The sequence below is a fragment of the Hyperoodon ampullatus genome (assembly GCF_949752795.1).
Source record: "Hyperoodon ampullatus genome assembly, chromosome: 1".
NCBI lineage: Eukaryota > Metazoa > Chordata > Mammalia > Artiodactyla > Ziphiidae > Hyperoodon > Hyperoodon ampullatus.
The window spans coordinates 116,815,019-116,832,523 of NC_136914.1; the positions used below are offsets into that span (position 1 = coordinate 116,815,019).

Sequence of the window (17,505 nt, forward strand, 5' to 3'; positions counted from 1 at the left end):
AGTTTTCATGGAAATGTTAGGCACTAAAGAATGTTAAAATATTACATTACAACGTTTAGAATACTCCAGAAGTTACAGTACCTCCAAAACCTACATGGTAGTAATTATACATGAGAAATTATTGCATTTTCAATAATTAATTAAAATGCAAATAACCCATACTTCAATGTCTCTTCACGTTATCTAAAACATCACATTTTATGTTTAAGGAACTGAATCTCAACTTTATGTGAATTTTGCTGGCAGTGTGAAATATACCACCAAGACCTGCTATGGTTTTTTCCCAAATTTTCTGGACCCCATCCCTCTTGCACCAATACAGATTAGATTTTTCATTACATGATACTTAAGATGACTGTACGAAGTAATACTCCTGCCTTTCTTCTGGCTTTTCTGCCTCCATTTTTATCCCAAACACTATAAGTACAATTTTTAAAAGAACATTTTATTTAGGTAATTTCCATGTCCCCCTCAAAAAAAAAAACCAAACCCATACGCTTTAATACTATTTCACTAACTCTTCTCACAAAGACGTTATGCCCTAGGTTAATCAACGCTTCTTGAAATCTCCAACACATAATTCAGTGATTGCCAATCTGTGGGCCTGCAATTAGGGATGATTAAAAAAAATGAAACCACCCCACATTCCTAAAGCATGTCTGGTACTGAATAATTACACATCTTGAAAGTTAATGCTTATATGTGTGTGTGTATATGAATTGCGTATACTATTTTAAAATTTGATTAATCAAAGACAACATTTTATTTAAATATTCAATAGTGTTTCTGAACTCAGAGTAGTATTTTTATTCACGTTCCATTTTCGCAACAGATACCAAACATACAACTACTATGATGTTAAAGTCCTGCAAGGTTTTTGAACTTTAAAGGGGGCTCCATATTTTAAGTTCTACTATAGTTCTACTATAGTCTATTTCATTAATTAAACTCAGTACAAACACTCTGCCGACAACCCGTGTGCCTGCTACACCAAAGCAAGACCAACACACACTGCCTTATAAGTCTCCTTAATAAAGTAAGCTTTCCTCATGATCAGCCCCTACACACCTGAAACATTAATATGCCATCAATTGCAGCTTACTAAGGTAAATAATATGTATATTTTAATTCAAGTCACTGTTTACTCATCAAATATTAAGCAAGTAAGAAAAAAGTATTAAAGTTATTCCTAAAAGCCTCTATTACTTTACTCTCATGGGTCTGAAAGTTGCTAACACTACACTCATTAACACTGATGGAAAATTACTGGCGAGTACCTCTTAACCAAAAATGAACAAAAAAATTTTTAAACATGAATTGAAACTAAATTTTAGTACACAGGGATCATTTCTTATGTTTAGATATATAAGGAGACCCATCATCATACCGTACTAGTAAGTTTACTACCTTAACTTCTTATCGCTTACCAATATTACCTATTTCCGTTTATTCAACAGAAATAAAAATGGGCGAGTCAATGCAGTGAACTCCTTGAGTAAATAATAATGAAAGGTAATATATTCAATGGATATAAGATGTCAATTTTTTTTTTTTTTTTTTTGCGGTACACGGGCTTCTCACTGTTGTGGCCTCTCCCGTTGCGGAGCACAGGCTCCAGACGCGCAGGCTCAGCGGCCATGGCTCACGGGCCCAGCCGCTCCGCGGCATGTGGGATCTTCCCGGACCGGGGCACGAACCCATGTCCCCTGCATCGGCAGGCGGACTCTCAACCACTGCGCCACCAGGGAAGCCCAAGATGTCAATATTTTAAAAGCCGTATCTCAGAAGTTGGTTCCATTCAAAATCCATTCCAAATGTGTTCAATTATCCTTAGAAAACTGACTTAAACCTTAAAAATGTATCTCACGCTGTAGGTAAGCTGGGTATTTATGAGAAATGAGTCTATTAGAACAGTTCTGTGTTTGTCCGAAGAGCAAACCCAAAGATAACTCAAACACATGTAAGTATTATTTCCTTCTGAGGGGTGAACTATCCTCAATGTAGCTCTAATAAATATGCTTTCTGTAGAGCCATGGTCTACTAATCTCTAAGTTCTTCCCCAAAATAACTACACTTATCCTTCAGGGTCTGACTTAGGCATCACTTTACCCAAGACCCTAAGATTGAGCGAGGTAACCTTCCCGTAGGTTCCATCAGCATCTTGTACTGGACCTTAAACAGTGCTTATGACATGTAAATAAAGATTGACTTCCTGTCTCCACACCAGGCACGAAAGCTCAACAGCAGGAGGGATCATGTATTATTCATCACTTGATCCCAAGAGCATAAAACTTACTAAATGCTCAATTAATATTTGTTGAATTGATTAATTAACAAACTGTTCAAAAACTCATGGAACACATATGAAATTTGAAAGAGGGGGGTGGTCCTTCTTTCTAACTGAAAAGTAGTAAATATCCAAAATGAGTCAAACTCTGTTACTTCTGAAAATATAAAGTCTACAACACTGTTTATAGGTTACACTGACTCAATTAATTTTAGGAGAAAGAAATTCTTCTGTAAGCCTATCCAAACTCATTTTTAGAATCTATTCACATTGAATTTTCTGTAGTGATGGAAAATAACTGAATGGCATCCTAATTAGTAATGACAGAAATAATAATAGTAAACAGTAAAAAACCACTGGTTGCATTTACTGTGCATTTACAATGGACGCTGTTCAAAGAACTTTTTATTTATCTCATACTATCATTATAATGACAGCATAACGTAAGTACAATTATCTCACACATTCTACAGCTAAAGATACTGAGAAACAGGCATTATGCTAATAATGGTCCATGGGCACATACCGTATAAATGTCACATGGGTATAAATACCATTTTGGTATTTTTTGATGCTATCAAATTGATTCTCTTTGCCAAACAAGGCAAACACAAACCTTTAATCTGTTTTTTATGGTAACTATTTATAAACTCTATTTTCTACTCTTTTTTATCACTTTAATATCCTCTGGTATTTTTTGACAGATATAATGCTAGCAAATGGAGAGTATGTATAAAAATTACACAGTTCTAAAATATTATATTCAGGTTAACACATCCTAAAATGTTGTTTCCCTTTTCAAAATATTAGCCAAAAACTGATAATACATATTCAGTGATGAGGCTATCACTCTCTACAAATCTACATCTTTGTACATGTTTATGTATTAACCAGTTTTGTTACAATTTCTATTATTACGTATGTGTTTGGCCAAAGAATACAATCTTTTTATTCTGTTCTTCCCTCATGTCTTGTCAATAACACTGACGTTTTCACCAGAGGTTTCATGTGTCCATTTTACAATTGGTCCACATGTCTTATCATTTCTGATACTATTGTGAATAACTTTCTTCTATTAAATTTTCTAGTTGGTTTTGCAAGAATATAGTGATATTAGTGTATATCAATTCTATATCCGGAAACTTTGCTGAATGATCTTATTACCTAATAATTAATCTGCAGATTCTCTTAGATTTTCCCTGTAGACAGTCATATTATTCTCTCTATATATTGACAGTTCGGTTTCTTTTTCAGTCGAGCCCCAATATTGCCATGAACTATCTCTATAACTTGGAGCGAGTCACTAGGATTCACTTTGTTCATTTATAAAATTAAATGATTGAGCCAGGAGATCTTTAAACAAAAACCTACAATATTCTAAACTTCCTAAATTATATTACACTATATACACTTAGAATACCATGTTATATTCTGTCCCACCCTGTACCCAACCCAGTTCCTTTTGACTGTGATCCTCTAAACAGCAGTAAGCCTAATCTAGAGTTTCAGCCCAAGTGGCAAAAGCACATACTACTTACTCAACAGACATGCAATCCCTCAAATTTTCCAGCTCCCTTACAGTTAGATCAGACCATTAGCTCTGAGCAATTAGCTGTAAGCAGAGATGACCTGTCTCCTTGGGAACAAAGCACCCAGAAAAGGAAGTTAGTTCTCCATACTCTTTTCTTCCCCTGCCATGGTACTTAAAGTCATTCTAGACATGGAATGTTAGTTACCTGGGGCTCCTGAGTGACCACCTGGAGTAGGACCCCCTAACCAGTGGTGGACATGTGACATGTACACAAATTAAATCACTGAGACTTCAGGGTTCATAGTTTTTTCTTACAAAAGCTTAACTTAGCTTATCCTGACTAACCCAGAATGGCAAATCAGTTTCATTTCAGGTGCAGATTGATTGGTAGTAGCTTCCTGGAATTGAAAAAAATATTGAGAAACTTTGGGAAAATTAGAAAGGAATGCCATGCACAGTCAATAGCTCCATAAGTGTGGGAGACTGGGTGAATCCTGAACCCCGACTTAGGTCATATGTTTTATGCAAATTGAGGCTTATGAACTAAAAGACTGGTGGTAAACTTGTTACTAGTGGCTTGAAAAGTAAGTCCAAACCTCAGCTGGTTACTTCTCATAGCTGCAGTATATTTCTCTAGTACCAACACCCTTAGCTCTTCTCCATTCTTATATTCCTGTTCACCAAGTTGACTATCTTACCCCTACACTAAACCCTGAATTACAATCATTTCCAGCCAAGCAATTTCTGCTGCAGGCTTTTAAGGCATAACTTTCAGAATGTAAATCTAACAAGACAAAATATTATTATTCACGACATCAAATCCCAGATTCATTACTTGAGTGTTTACTGATCATTTTCAATATGTTCTGGCTACGAATCAAGCATCATTTTCCATAAGCTATTTTCTAATGAAGAACTTCAGAAATACAAAATGGTATGAAAGGATTATAATAAGCACCCATGTTTCAACAGCCAGCTAAAAAATAAATTATTACATACACAGGTGAAGTGAACCAGGTACCCAGCCCTGATTTTATTCTGTTTGTTCCCCTGAAGGAGTTATAACCATTCTGCTGAATTTAATATTTATCATTCAAGGGCATTTTTTTCAGAATTTTACTACCAATGTCTACATTCTAATACTAATTCCAGAATTGTTTTTCATATTGTAACATGATATAAATGGTATCATACTGTATATGTCCATCCGTAACTTTTTATTTTTGCCCAACATTATATTCCTGGGATTTATTTTTGTTGATAAGTATGGTTATAGTTTCACTGTATGCAGTTGAACTACCTTGTTTGAAATTGATACAATTTAAGTATCAATTTCCCTACTGACAAAATTGGTAGCTTTTCGTTTTGTTTTGTTTTTTAGGTGGAGTTTATTTTTTAGAACAGTTTTAGGTTCAGAGCAAAATGGAGAAGGCGCAGAGTTTCCATATTACCCCCCAACACACACAGCCATCCCTGACCAGAGTAGTACACTTGTTACAATCAGGGAACCTACACTGAAACATTAGATTATCCCCCAAAGCCCATAGTTTGCACATTAGAGGTGACTCTTGATGCTATACATTCTACGGGTTTTGAAAAATGTACAATGATTTGTATCCACCATTATAGTATCACACAGAACAGTTTTGTTAGGGAACTGTTGACCAAAACTGCCCGCCTCGGCCAGCACAATGATACCCACTTACATGAGTTGTCCTACAACTGCAGGTCCCAGTGAGAAACATGGTGCTGCCACCGAAAACTAATTGGAAGAATTCAGGAGGGGCCAAAAGGAGGGAGGAGACGCCAGCCCATAAGATGTCCTGCCAACCTCCTAGAATCCTTTGCTCTGGAATCCACATTGGCTGAGAGATGTGTGCATCACCAGGAAAGACCCTGAGTCGGAGCAAATATGGGCCAAGCAAGAGGACTGGCCAGAAACAACCCGGAAACTCACCCTATTACCAGAAAACCTGAGACTGTGAGCCACGTGGCAGAGCAGTTCTCCTGGATTCCTTTACCCTCCTGCTCTCTGCCCAGGTGCCCCTTTCCAATAAAGTCTTTTGCTTTGTCAGCATGTGTGTCTCCTCAGACACATTTCTGAGTGTGAGACAAGAGCCCACTCTCAGGACCTGGAAGGGGTCCCCCTTCCTGTAACAGTTTCCCTGCCCTAAAAATCCTCTGTGCTCCACCTATTCATCCCACCCTTCCCATAACACCTGGCAAACACTGATCTTTTTACTGTCTCCATAGCTTTGCCTTTTCCAGAGTGTCATATAGTTGGAATCCTACAGTAGGTAGCCCTTTCAGATTAGCTTTATCCTTTACAGAAAATAGTAAATTACTAATGAAAGTGCATGGTACCAATTCCACTGTCAATCGGTGTTAAGATGAAGCATCATTACGGTCACAAATACGAATATTTACTCTGGTAACATGAAAAACATTAAATTAACTTCCTTGAAGCAGGAAGACTATGTCTGTGCATTCTTTGGAAGATACAGTAGGATAAAAAAAAAGCCAAATGGGGCTTCCCTGGTGGCGCAGTGGTTGAGAGTCCGCCTGCCAATTGCAGGGGACATGGGTTCACGCCCCGGTCCGGGAAGATCCCACATGCCACGGAGCGGCTGGGCCCGTGAGCCATGGCCACTGAGCCTGTGCATCCGGAGCCTGTGCTCCGCAATGGGAGAGGCCACAGCAGTGAGAGGCCCGCGTACCGCAAAAAAAAAAAAAAAAAAAAAAAAAAAGCCAAATGAATTGGTGCACTGTCAAAATAGATACATCAATATTAATCAAGTCATTGGTCCAAAGACGGAAAGTCAGTTAAAATCAGCCAATATTTATTAATCATCTGCTTCCTTCAAAAACGTACTATGCACTTGAGATATAAGATGAATGGGATGTTGCCTCTGCCTGCAGGTGTTTTCCTGGTAATTATTTCATAATAGTTTCAAAAAGTAAATGTAAAGGGTCATGTGATTTTGCAGCAAGGGGTACAGTAGAAGGAATTCACTATGCTTGAATGAGAGAGAGAGGGAGGGAGGAGAGGGGAGAGGAGAGGTGGATAGGAAGAGAAAGGAGGAGGGAGGAAAGGAAAGAGAAAGGAAGGGAGGAAAAAAGAAGTATCTTTTCAGGGAGGAGGGGATGCAAATAAATGCAGGAGGGCTTCACAAAGGAAGGCAAATTTGACAGCTGCCTAAAGGATGAACAGGCTTCCTTTAGGTGAAGAATTACTCAAGGATGTTCCAGGGAGAAAGAGAACAGAGCATATTCAAAGGCAAGCTGTCTTCCAGCAAACTCAATCAGGCTGGACTGATTACACCTCCAGGGAAGTTTATGTGTGTCTAAATATACAGATCAGTACGAAATGACAAAGATTCGCTCTTTGACCAAACTCTCCCCAGGCACCTCTAAATCCTCTTTTCAACTAGGTCTCAACCTTGGCCTATAAAAACCAAAGACTCTCAAAAAAGATGATTTTGTCCATCCCTGTCCCCTGCCAAACTCACATTAAGAGACATAAGCATGAACACAGTTTCTAATGGCTCAAGGCCACAACCCTAGTGTGACTCTAGCCCCTGCTGAAAGGGCCTCCATGAGAAAGCTCAAGGCCACCAAAAGTACTTTGTTCTAGCCAACACCTGACAACAGGCCCCACCAACCTCTCTAAGAGCATTTACTAAAAGGACTTCCAACTGTGAATCCTTCCTCTGTCCCTTTCCTATATACTAATATCTCCTACAACTCAGGAGTGTCTTTCTCAAGTAGCTGAAAGCTATTCCTTTGAAATGTAATCATCAGGAAGGATGGCACCCCTGTCTCCCAGTCTCTCTGGGAGAACAGAATCCTAACTTCAATACTTGCCAGCTAGCAGACACAGCTGACCTAATCAATATTTATATCAACCAACCCTTTGCAATTTTTCCCTTCCCTGACCCTACTGAGTCCCCATGTGCCCCCCTCCCTATTCCCTCCTTCTCCTCTTAAAATACCCAGTAAAGTCTGTACGAATTGACATTGAGTTCACTTCATGCTGGGCTCTCTTCTCTACTGCAATAGTGTATTACTGATTACAATCTGTCCTGACCATTTTAACTAGTGTCTGGCTTTGCTCATCTTTAGTAGTAACAGAGGCTGAAATAACACAATCCGCCATTCTAAAGCATTCAGTAGCTCTCCTTATCTTTCAAATACAGTTGTGCTGGTTGCATGGCATTTGAAGCCCTGCCCCAAGCCCAAAAGAACACTTGGGAATTCCCAGTCACTGACAAATGCCTCTTCTTCTCAGTCCTTTGTCCTTGTCCTCCTTCTGATATGCATACTTCCACATCACACTCTACTTATCTACATTTATATTATATTCATTTATTCTTTCATTCATTCATATGTCAAACACATTCATTAACTTATTAATTACCATCTGTCAAGGAGTCCCACTCAAATGCCACGCCTCTACATTCCTAAAACTTCACTATTAGCTCCACCCAGAGTATTCTTTCCCAACTAGAGAACAGGGTGAGTACATCTAACCTGCAGGCAGAACATTTTTCTTCTATAATATCTTTGATTATTGCTCCTACAGTATTTGTTCTAGCTTCTCCTTTAGGAATATAATATTTTCTACATGTTATATGAGGGAGAGACACACTATAGTCCATGGGCCAAATGTGGTCCACTGTCTGTTTCTGTACAGCCCATGAACTAAGAGTGCCTTTAACCTTTTTTAATGGCTAAAAAAAAAAATCACAAGAAGTAATATTTTATAAACATAAAAATCATAAGAAATTCAAATGTCAGTGTCCATAAATACAGGTGTTTTTTGTGATACAAAATACAGGTGTGTTTGTTTTTTACATACTGCCTATGGCTGTTTTCATGCCACGATGTTCCAAGAACTGAGTGGTTCTAACAAAAAGAAAAAAAAAACATTTGATTCACAAAGCAGAAAGTATTTATAGAAAAAAGTGTGCCAACCCCTGTATTAGGTAACAATTTGCTGCAGTGTGTTCACTCCAATGATGGTTAAGTCATACTCTCAGATCTAGAAAAAAAGATGGTGTGCAAGACTTTTTTTTTTTTTTTTTAAACAGGCATTCACTCAATTCAGCTCTGATCTTCTAACTTAGCAGCTTCTCCTTCCCAAGCCTATACTTCCACAATCCTGTTCCTATCTCCGCATATGCCTTTACTACTTTGAGAGGACTAACGCTTCCAAAATGCACTGGGTCATCGCCAGCTTCCTGCTTACCAAAGCCCATGCCATTTGGTGGGAATCTGAGTTGATGGGACAGAGTGGGGGAGGGTACAAAGAACTGCTTGTTCACACTATGCCTGTTAGCACAGCCTGTGGGTCAGAGGCAGATAGGTTCGATGGACTGAAGTGCCTGCCAATCTTTCCTTAGTGTTTGAGGTAAACCTGTGTGTATCAGAGGTGAATTCCAGGTAGGTTTTTCTCCAACTGGTTCCATCTACCTTATAATTAGTGGATATCTCTGCCAGATTTTAGATTCAATTGTTTTTCAGTCTAAGATTTCAGTGTTTTCTTAAGTTTTCATTTCATTTTGAGACACACTGACCAGAAGCTCATCTTTGACTACAATGAGAATTTCTTTAAAATCTTTAAAATATTCCAGGAATGAGTCTTTAGCTCCTAAGACAATTTATTGATGCTGTATTATTCAAGTATTCCATAAAATGCTTCCTCCTTCGGGGATTTCAATTATGTCATCTTTATCCTTTCAAGTCACCACCCTTTCCTAAATGGGTAAGCAGCGTCAATATGTGTTTAAAACACTGAAGAATTATTTCCATACAACTTATAAATTATAATTTAACAAACAGTTCCATTCTGGCCAATAGAATGATCTGCCGAAAACTGTTAGACATTTTCTTATAACTTTTCTGTTTTATCAGAACTTTAAGCAATCATTTCTTCTTTATAGACTACATAGTCATACATTATTAGGGTACTTCCTTTCTGCCACACCTACCACGTACTTTGTTTTCCTCTTAATGTATTGGGGAAAAAATAATTATATAACTAAAACACAAGGATTCTGAGAAACAAATAATGCTATTAATAATTTATGTTCTTTCCCAAACACATTGGTCTTTTACCTCCCTTTTGCCCAAAATTCTTTGAAAGTCACAATGAATAAATAGAAAATGGCAATAATGTTAATATTTATTTTCCTAGAATTGTTTTATTACCTCAATTAATTTTTATGAAAAACACTGAGAAAGCATCTGATATTTAAAATGTTTTATAAACGATTTTAAAGTGAATCTTTCTTACATCATCCAGCATTTATCTTATACTGACATTTTTATTATTCAAAAATTCTCACTTGAATAAGAGCAGCAGTTCATCTGGAATATCACAACTATTATGCATCATTAATATACTAATACATTATTTATGATGGTGAATAATATCCTGAAATGAGAAGTCACTGAAGATAAAATATTGCTCTATCATGTTCCATTATGGGAAGATATACTTTTAATTAAAGTGATGCCATAGGAATTGGAAGAAAGAGTTCTTCATATTGTCTTACCTAAAAGGCTCAACTTCCTTTTTGGAGGCCTAATAAAAATCAATAGTATTGTTTTATAGGTACGGTAAGTATGGACCAGTCTTAGAAATATAGAATCATTGGAGTGTTGGGCTGAAACAAATCTTAAAGATCCTCTTACTATATCCGTCCTGAGTCCACAAAAAGAGTAGTACCAGAAAATTATATGTGTAGCAATAAGATCATTAAACAAGAATCCTATTTTTTTAATGAATTTTCTTTTTTGAGGGACCACTCCATTACTATTGATAAATGATTGGCCTAAGACAATCATTGGTCCCCTTTCGAACTTAATATAAACTTGAGTTTGTATGTGTGTAGGTATGTATGTGTGCACAAGCATCATTCCATATATGTGTATCTTTCAGTGTACGTTCTGACTGGTCTGCATATGTGAAGGCTGTTGGTACACTGATGTTATAACTCACTGTTCTATAAATGTCTCTCATAAGTCCATTTTTGGTAGTTTTTCCACTGACTCATTTGGTAGTCTTAGACATATAATCAGATCATCTGCAACTACAGATGCTTTACCTCTTCACAACCAAACTTAAGTCTCTATGTCTAATAACACTGGCTTGTCCCTCCAACACACATGCACAGCAGAGATACTGAACATCCATCTTTAACTTCTTTCCAATTCAAGCAACAAGTGTATGGGGATATAGGTATACATATAGCTGATTCACGTTGTTGTACAGCAGAAACTAATACAACATTGTAAAGCAATTATACTCCAATAAAACACACAGATGGACCTAGAGATGATCATACTAAATGAAGTATGTCAGACAGAGAAAGACAAATATCACATGATATCACTTATATGTGGAATAAAAAAATTATACAAATAAACATCTGCAAAACAGAAACAGACTCACAGACACAGAAAACAAACTTACGGTTACCAAAGGGGAAAGGGTGGGGGATGGATAAATTAGGAATTTGGAATTAACAGATACATGCTGGGGCTTCCCTGGTGGCGCAGTGGTTAAGAATCCACCTTAAGTGACTAAGCCCATGTGCCACAACTACTGAGCCTGTGCTCTAGAGCCCGCGAGCCACAACTACTGAAGCCCACACGCCTAGAGCCCATGCTCCACAACAAGAGAAGCCACCGCAATGAGAAGCCTGTGCACTGCAACGAAGAGTAGCCCCCACTCGCAGCAACTAGAGAAAGCCTGGTGCAGCAACGAAGATCCAATGCAGCCAAAAATAAATAAATAAAATGAATAAATGTATTAAAAAGAAACAGATACAGATACATACTACTATATTTTAAATTGATAAACAACAAGGGCCTACTATATAGCATAGGGAACTACATTCAATAATAACCTGTAATGGAAAAGAATATGAAAAAGAATATGCATATACATATTCATACACATATATATGTACATATATATAGAAGGTATAACAGAATCATTTTGCTATACACCTGAAACATTGTAAATCAACTATACTTCAATTAAAACGTAAAAGGAATTAATGTCTACTCCAAATAGATACATAAAATTCACCATGTTAACTATTTTAAAGTGTGTAATTCAGTGACATTTAGCACATTCACAATGTTGTGTGACCATCACCACTAACTAGCTACAAAAAATTTTCATCATCCTGAAAGGAAATCATGGACCCATTAAGCAATCACCCTCCATTAAACCCCTGGCAACCGCTAATCCGCTTTACGTCTCTATGGATTTGCCTATTCTGGATATTTCATACAAATAAAAACCATAAAATATGTGAAAATAAACAAACAAACCACTAGTGTCCCACCCCCAGTAAATAAGGTGCTGACTTTTGAACTGAAGTGTGCAAGTGTGTGTGTGTGTGTGTGTGTGTGTGTGTGTGCATGTGCGTTTGTAAAATAAATGTTAAGGAGCTATCCATCAATTCCTATTTTATTATTTTTTGAAACATTGATAGATTTTAAATTTTGTCAAGAGACTTTTCCCTACCTTCAGGGATGCCTAAAGAATTTTTCCTCTTAGCTCTATTAATATGAAGAATTATACTAACGGATTTTTTGGTATTGAGCCCCTCTTGGATTCCTGGAATAAACCCCACTTGGTCATGAGGTATATTTTAATGCAACATTGTTTTCTGTTAAAAACATATTTTATTTTGGAATTGTGTATCAATATTCCTAAGTAAAATTGTTCTATAATTTTCCAAAATACTTTTTTAAGATTTTGGAATCCATGTTATACTTACTCAATGAAATAAACTTGGAGGTTTTCCTTCTTTTCCTATCTTCGGAATAATTTAAGCTGCATAGTTAAGTAGGCGTTTATTTGACCCTGGTACAATTCTTGTCAGGAAATTCTTTTATTACTTTATTTTATGACAATTAGTCTGTTTAGACTTTCTGGAGTATACTTAATTTTTCTACAGAATGATTCATTTCATGAAGATTTCCAAATCTATCTGCATATAACTGAGCAAATGGTCCCTTAGGATTTAATTTACTGTGCTGTGACTGTTTTCCCTTTTGTACCTTTATGTAACTTCTAATACACAAGAATATTTGTACTTTCTCCCTTTTTCTTAGTTTGTTGAATTTTTTCAAAGAACCAATTTTTAAATTAACTCATCAATTTCCTTTTTATCTTTATTAATTCTATCCTGTTGCTTTCTTTTGTTTACTTTGTTATTCTTCTAGTTTTTTATCTGCTTGTTTAATCCATTTATTTTCTTTTTAATTTTTATTAATACATGCATTTAATGCTAAAAATGTTCTCCTGATAAGTTCCTTAGATATGCCCACATATTCTAAAACATCATGTATTCATTTTCATTACGTTTAAGAAATTCTTCCATTTTACTTGACATTTCTCCTTTGACCTAACATTTACTTAATAGTGTGCTTTGTAAATTTCAGATAGAAATAGTTTCTTAATAGTTTATGGCCTTTGTATGCAAAGTGAGGTTCGCTAGAATCTTTGACACATATTTTCTTTCCCTAAGTTTCTTAATATGTTACTCCATTTTCATTTGGCATAAAGCGTTGGTCTTAAAAATAAGTATCATGACAATCTGACTTTCCTTCCTTTAAAAGTAACTTGGTCTTTTTGCCTGGATTCAAAAGATTTTTTTTCTTTACCTTTAAACTCCAATAGCTTTACTGTGATTATCTGTATGGGCCAACTAAGAAGATGATTTTCTACATAGGCACTATGCATTTTCAATGTGTGGTTTCAGGCAAGTGTTCTTGAGCTTTGGTTTTCTTCCCAGGGTCATTTATTAAAAGTGCATTCTCTTATACCTAACATTTTCTGTTGTCCTTTTTACTTCAATGCATTATTTTATACCATATTTAGGTTCACAGCAAATTTGAATGGAAAACACAAAGATTTTCCCATTACTCTCTGCCCACAGACATGCTAAGCCTCTGCCATTATTAACATCCCTTACCAGCTGGTACATTTGTTTTAAGAAATGAACCTTCATTGACATATCTAATCACCCAAAGTCCACAGTTTTCACTCTTGGTTCTGTACATTCTATGGATTTTAGCCGATGTATAATGGCATGTATCCATCATTAGAATATCATACGGAAGAGTTTCACTGCCCTAAAAATCCTCTTATTCATCCCTCCTCCCTAACGCCTGGCAACCACTGATCTTTTTACTGTCTTCATAGTTTTGACTTTTCCAGAATGTTATATAGGTGGAATCCTACAGTATGCAGCCTTTTTGGATTGGCTTCTTTTACTCAATAATATGCATTTAAGTTTCTTCCATGTCTTTTCATGGGTTGATAGCTTCTTTCTTTTTTTTTTTTTTTTTTTTTTGCGGTACGCGGGCCTCTCACTGCTGTGGCCTCTCCTGTTGCAGAGCACAGGCTCCAGACGCGCAGGTTCAGCGGCCATGGCTCACGGGCCTAGCCGCTCCGCGGCATGTGGGATCTTCCCGGACTGGGGCACAAACCCGTGTCCCCTGCATCGGCAGGCAGACTTTCAACCACTGCGCCACCAGGGAAGCCCGCTTATTTCTTTTGAGTACTGAGTAATATACCACTATCTATATGTAACACCGTTTATTTATCCATTCACCTACTGAAGGACATGCTGGTTGCTTCCAAGTTTTGACAATTATGAATAAAGCTGCTATAAACATCCACGTGCAACTTTTTGTGTGAACATTTAAACTTTCAACTCCTGTGGGTAAATACCAAGGAGCATGATGGCTGGATCATATGGTCAGAGTATGTTTAGTTTTGTAAGAAGCCTCCAAACTGTCTTCCAAAGTGGCTGAACTATTACGCATTCCCACCAATGACGAATAAGAATTTCTGTTGCTTCACAAACTTTTCAGCATCTGGTATTGTCAATGCTCTGGATTTTGGTCACTAATAGGCACAGTGGAATCTCATTGTTTTGTTGTTGTTGTTTTTTAAGGTTTCAATATTTTATTCAAGTTTTATTTTAAGTGATGTTAATTACAGCATTTGAAGATGAGGAACTAATTCCACATAAAATGAAAGACTCTAAAATGTACCCATTAAACTGCTAAAAAATAAACTGAGTGGCGAAAATACAACAGAAGTTCAATTTAGATTCTGAGTGTTGTCACCATGTGATTACAGTCACATAGACTCTTCCCAGCTTGCAGCTGGAGCTCTTAGAAGCTATTCCATACTCCGGTGCAAGGGCAAAAAAACACAACATGAGAAAAAACACAATTAAGTCCTGAATTATTGGCTTCATCACATCCACCTTCTCCACCCCAAAATGGCACAGAAGAAACAGCTACCACTCCCTGAAGACTACTTTTGGTGTAAAAGAGGTGATGGATTGGGGTGGAAAGAGTCCCGGCCTAAAAAAGTCCCTTTCAGATGAGTTTGTATACACCATGAAAGAGCCTCTCCTCAATCAAGGTAGGAGACCAAGGTTCAGTTTTCAGGAAATCACAATTTCATTCATTTACTTAATACGAATTTACAAATTGCAAAGTACCTGCAAATTACCAACTTCCACTTGCAGCCATTTCTAGGTAAAAAAGAAACCTGACATCTCTAGAGGGGCCAGCAAGCTCCCCCTCAAGTCTACAACTGAAGGGACCTTTTTTGAAATTGGGTTTCTTCTGTACCTCTGAAAGGGTAACACCCTAAAGCGGAATCACCTTTAACCTGGAAGTCTAACATGATATTTAGCGATACTTGCATCCCTGACATACAACATTAAAAGGTACACTAAATTCTGAAGGTAGCTATGCTGCCAAATAGTTTAAAATTAAATGACTGTACAGTATTCATTTATGCTTGAAACTCCAGCCCTAGACCAAGCTTGGGGCCACCAGCACTGACATTCTTGCCATCCAGCAGAACTGACAGTGTCAGTTTGATACCTGGCTTTAGGGTCTGAGTATATTCTAACTCTATCAGGGTGGAGTTGTTCACTTTAGCCGAGAAGCAGGAGTCAGGGTTGATCTGGTACTTGGCTGTGATTCCGAAGCGAGTGTTACTGTTTCCTGCTGTCCAGGCCAGATTAACAGCAGTCTCCATCTTCTTGTTCACCTTCTGATAAATGGAGCCACCAAATTCTGTCCCATCATTTACATTAGTGTGAAGCTGGAATTCATATTCATCGGTCTTGTAGCCAACCGCAAAGTTGCTCTGGATCACTCGAGACTTTGTGGTCTCAAAATTCATCTGGTAGTCAGCCAGCCAGCCAGCCCTCATAACCCAGCATGAGAGCACCCAGGTGGAAGGCCTGGCAACGTCGAAATCCACGTCACAGCCCAGGTTGATAATGTTCCCACTTGGACCCTGTCTTGATTTTAGCATTTTTTTCCCCAGTGTTTGGTGAGAAGGATGAATCGAAGGTCAGCTTCAGGCCACGTGCAAGCTGATCTTCCACAGTAATCTCTGTGCCTAGTGTGTTGTCAGTGCTCCATTTCTCCGTAAACATCAGACCATATTCGGTCCATCTGTAACTTGGTTTCCAGACTGCTCGTCAGTTTGGTGGTCTCAGTGTTGGCTGAACTTGAGCTTGTAAATTCCAGTCCATTCTCAGATTTTGTTTGCAAATCAAGTTTTATTAAGCCAAATGCACAGCTCTTAGTGAAGACATCCCTGGCAGATTTGCCAAGATCAGCATACGTGGGAGGCACAGGCATCTTCTGCTCAGAAGCGGTGGCAGTGGGCTCCGCCGCGGCTACGGCGGGGGCTGCAGCGTGAGGAACAGAGCGAGGGGCGGGGCAGAGGGCCTATCTCACTGTTTTAATTTGCACTTCACTAATGACGTAAGACGTGGAACAACTTTTCATGTGCTTATTTGTGATCTATATACAGGTATCCCCTGCTTTTCAAAAGTCTATTTTTATGCCAGTTTGCTTTTAGGGAAGATCTACATTAGTACCTGTTGGCTAATCAAAAGAAATCGGAAGAGGGTTTTTGCTTTTACGAAAAAAGGCAAAAAGCAGAAACAGCGTTCAGCTTTCGTCTTGCAGCAAGCCATTATATAGATCCAGCCCATACTATCAGCAACAAGAGTGGCACCAAGGAGCATGATGGCTGGGTCATATGGTTAGAGTATGCTTAGTTTTGTAAGAAGCCTCCAAACTGTCTTCACGCAGTCCTTCCTCAGAAGCTACACTCAGTATCAAGCAGCCATAGCTTTGACTGTGTCTGTGAGCACCTGTGCTTTATCTCAGTTTAATTTGTGCATCTGTTAGCAAGATGTGTCCTAAGGTAACTGCTTGTTTGCTTTAAGCCATTTTGCCGTATGAAAAGTTTCATAGGAATGCTCTACTTTCAGATGGCAGGGGAAACCTGTTATCTCCTTAAATGAGGTGTCTTAGGGCCTGTGGCCCATTTTTTTAATCAGGTTGTTTCCTTATTTCTGAGTTTTAAGAGTTCTATATTTTGGAAACAGTCCTTTATCAGATGGGCCTTTTCCAAATATTTTCTCTCAGTCTGAGACTTATCTTCTCATTCTTTTGACATTGTCCTTCTCAGAGCAGAAGTTTTTAATTTTAATGAAGTCCAGCTTATCCATTCTTTCACGGATCGTGCCTTTGCTGTTGTAATTAAAAACTCATCAACACACCCTAGATCATCTAGGTTTTTCTAACTACGTTATCTTCTGGGATTTTATAG

General features: G+C 37.8%; 1 protein-coding gene and 1 pseudogene across 3 annotated transcripts in view; both read right to left on the reverse strand.

Annotated features, from left to right (window-relative positions):
* Positions 1–17,505, reverse strand: part of RYR2 (ryanodine receptor 2) — a gene marked incomplete at both ends in the record, with an annotated part of 724,637 nt that overhangs the window by 494,367 nt on the left and 212,765 nt on the right. The gene's annotated exons all lie outside the window — the stretch shown is intronic.
* LOC307060225 (non-selective voltage-gated ion channel VDAC1-like) lies at positions 15,661–16,523 on the reverse strand (annotated as a pseudogene). Its single transcript has one exon. The product of its transcript is annotated as a non-selective voltage-gated ion channel VDAC1-like (transcript).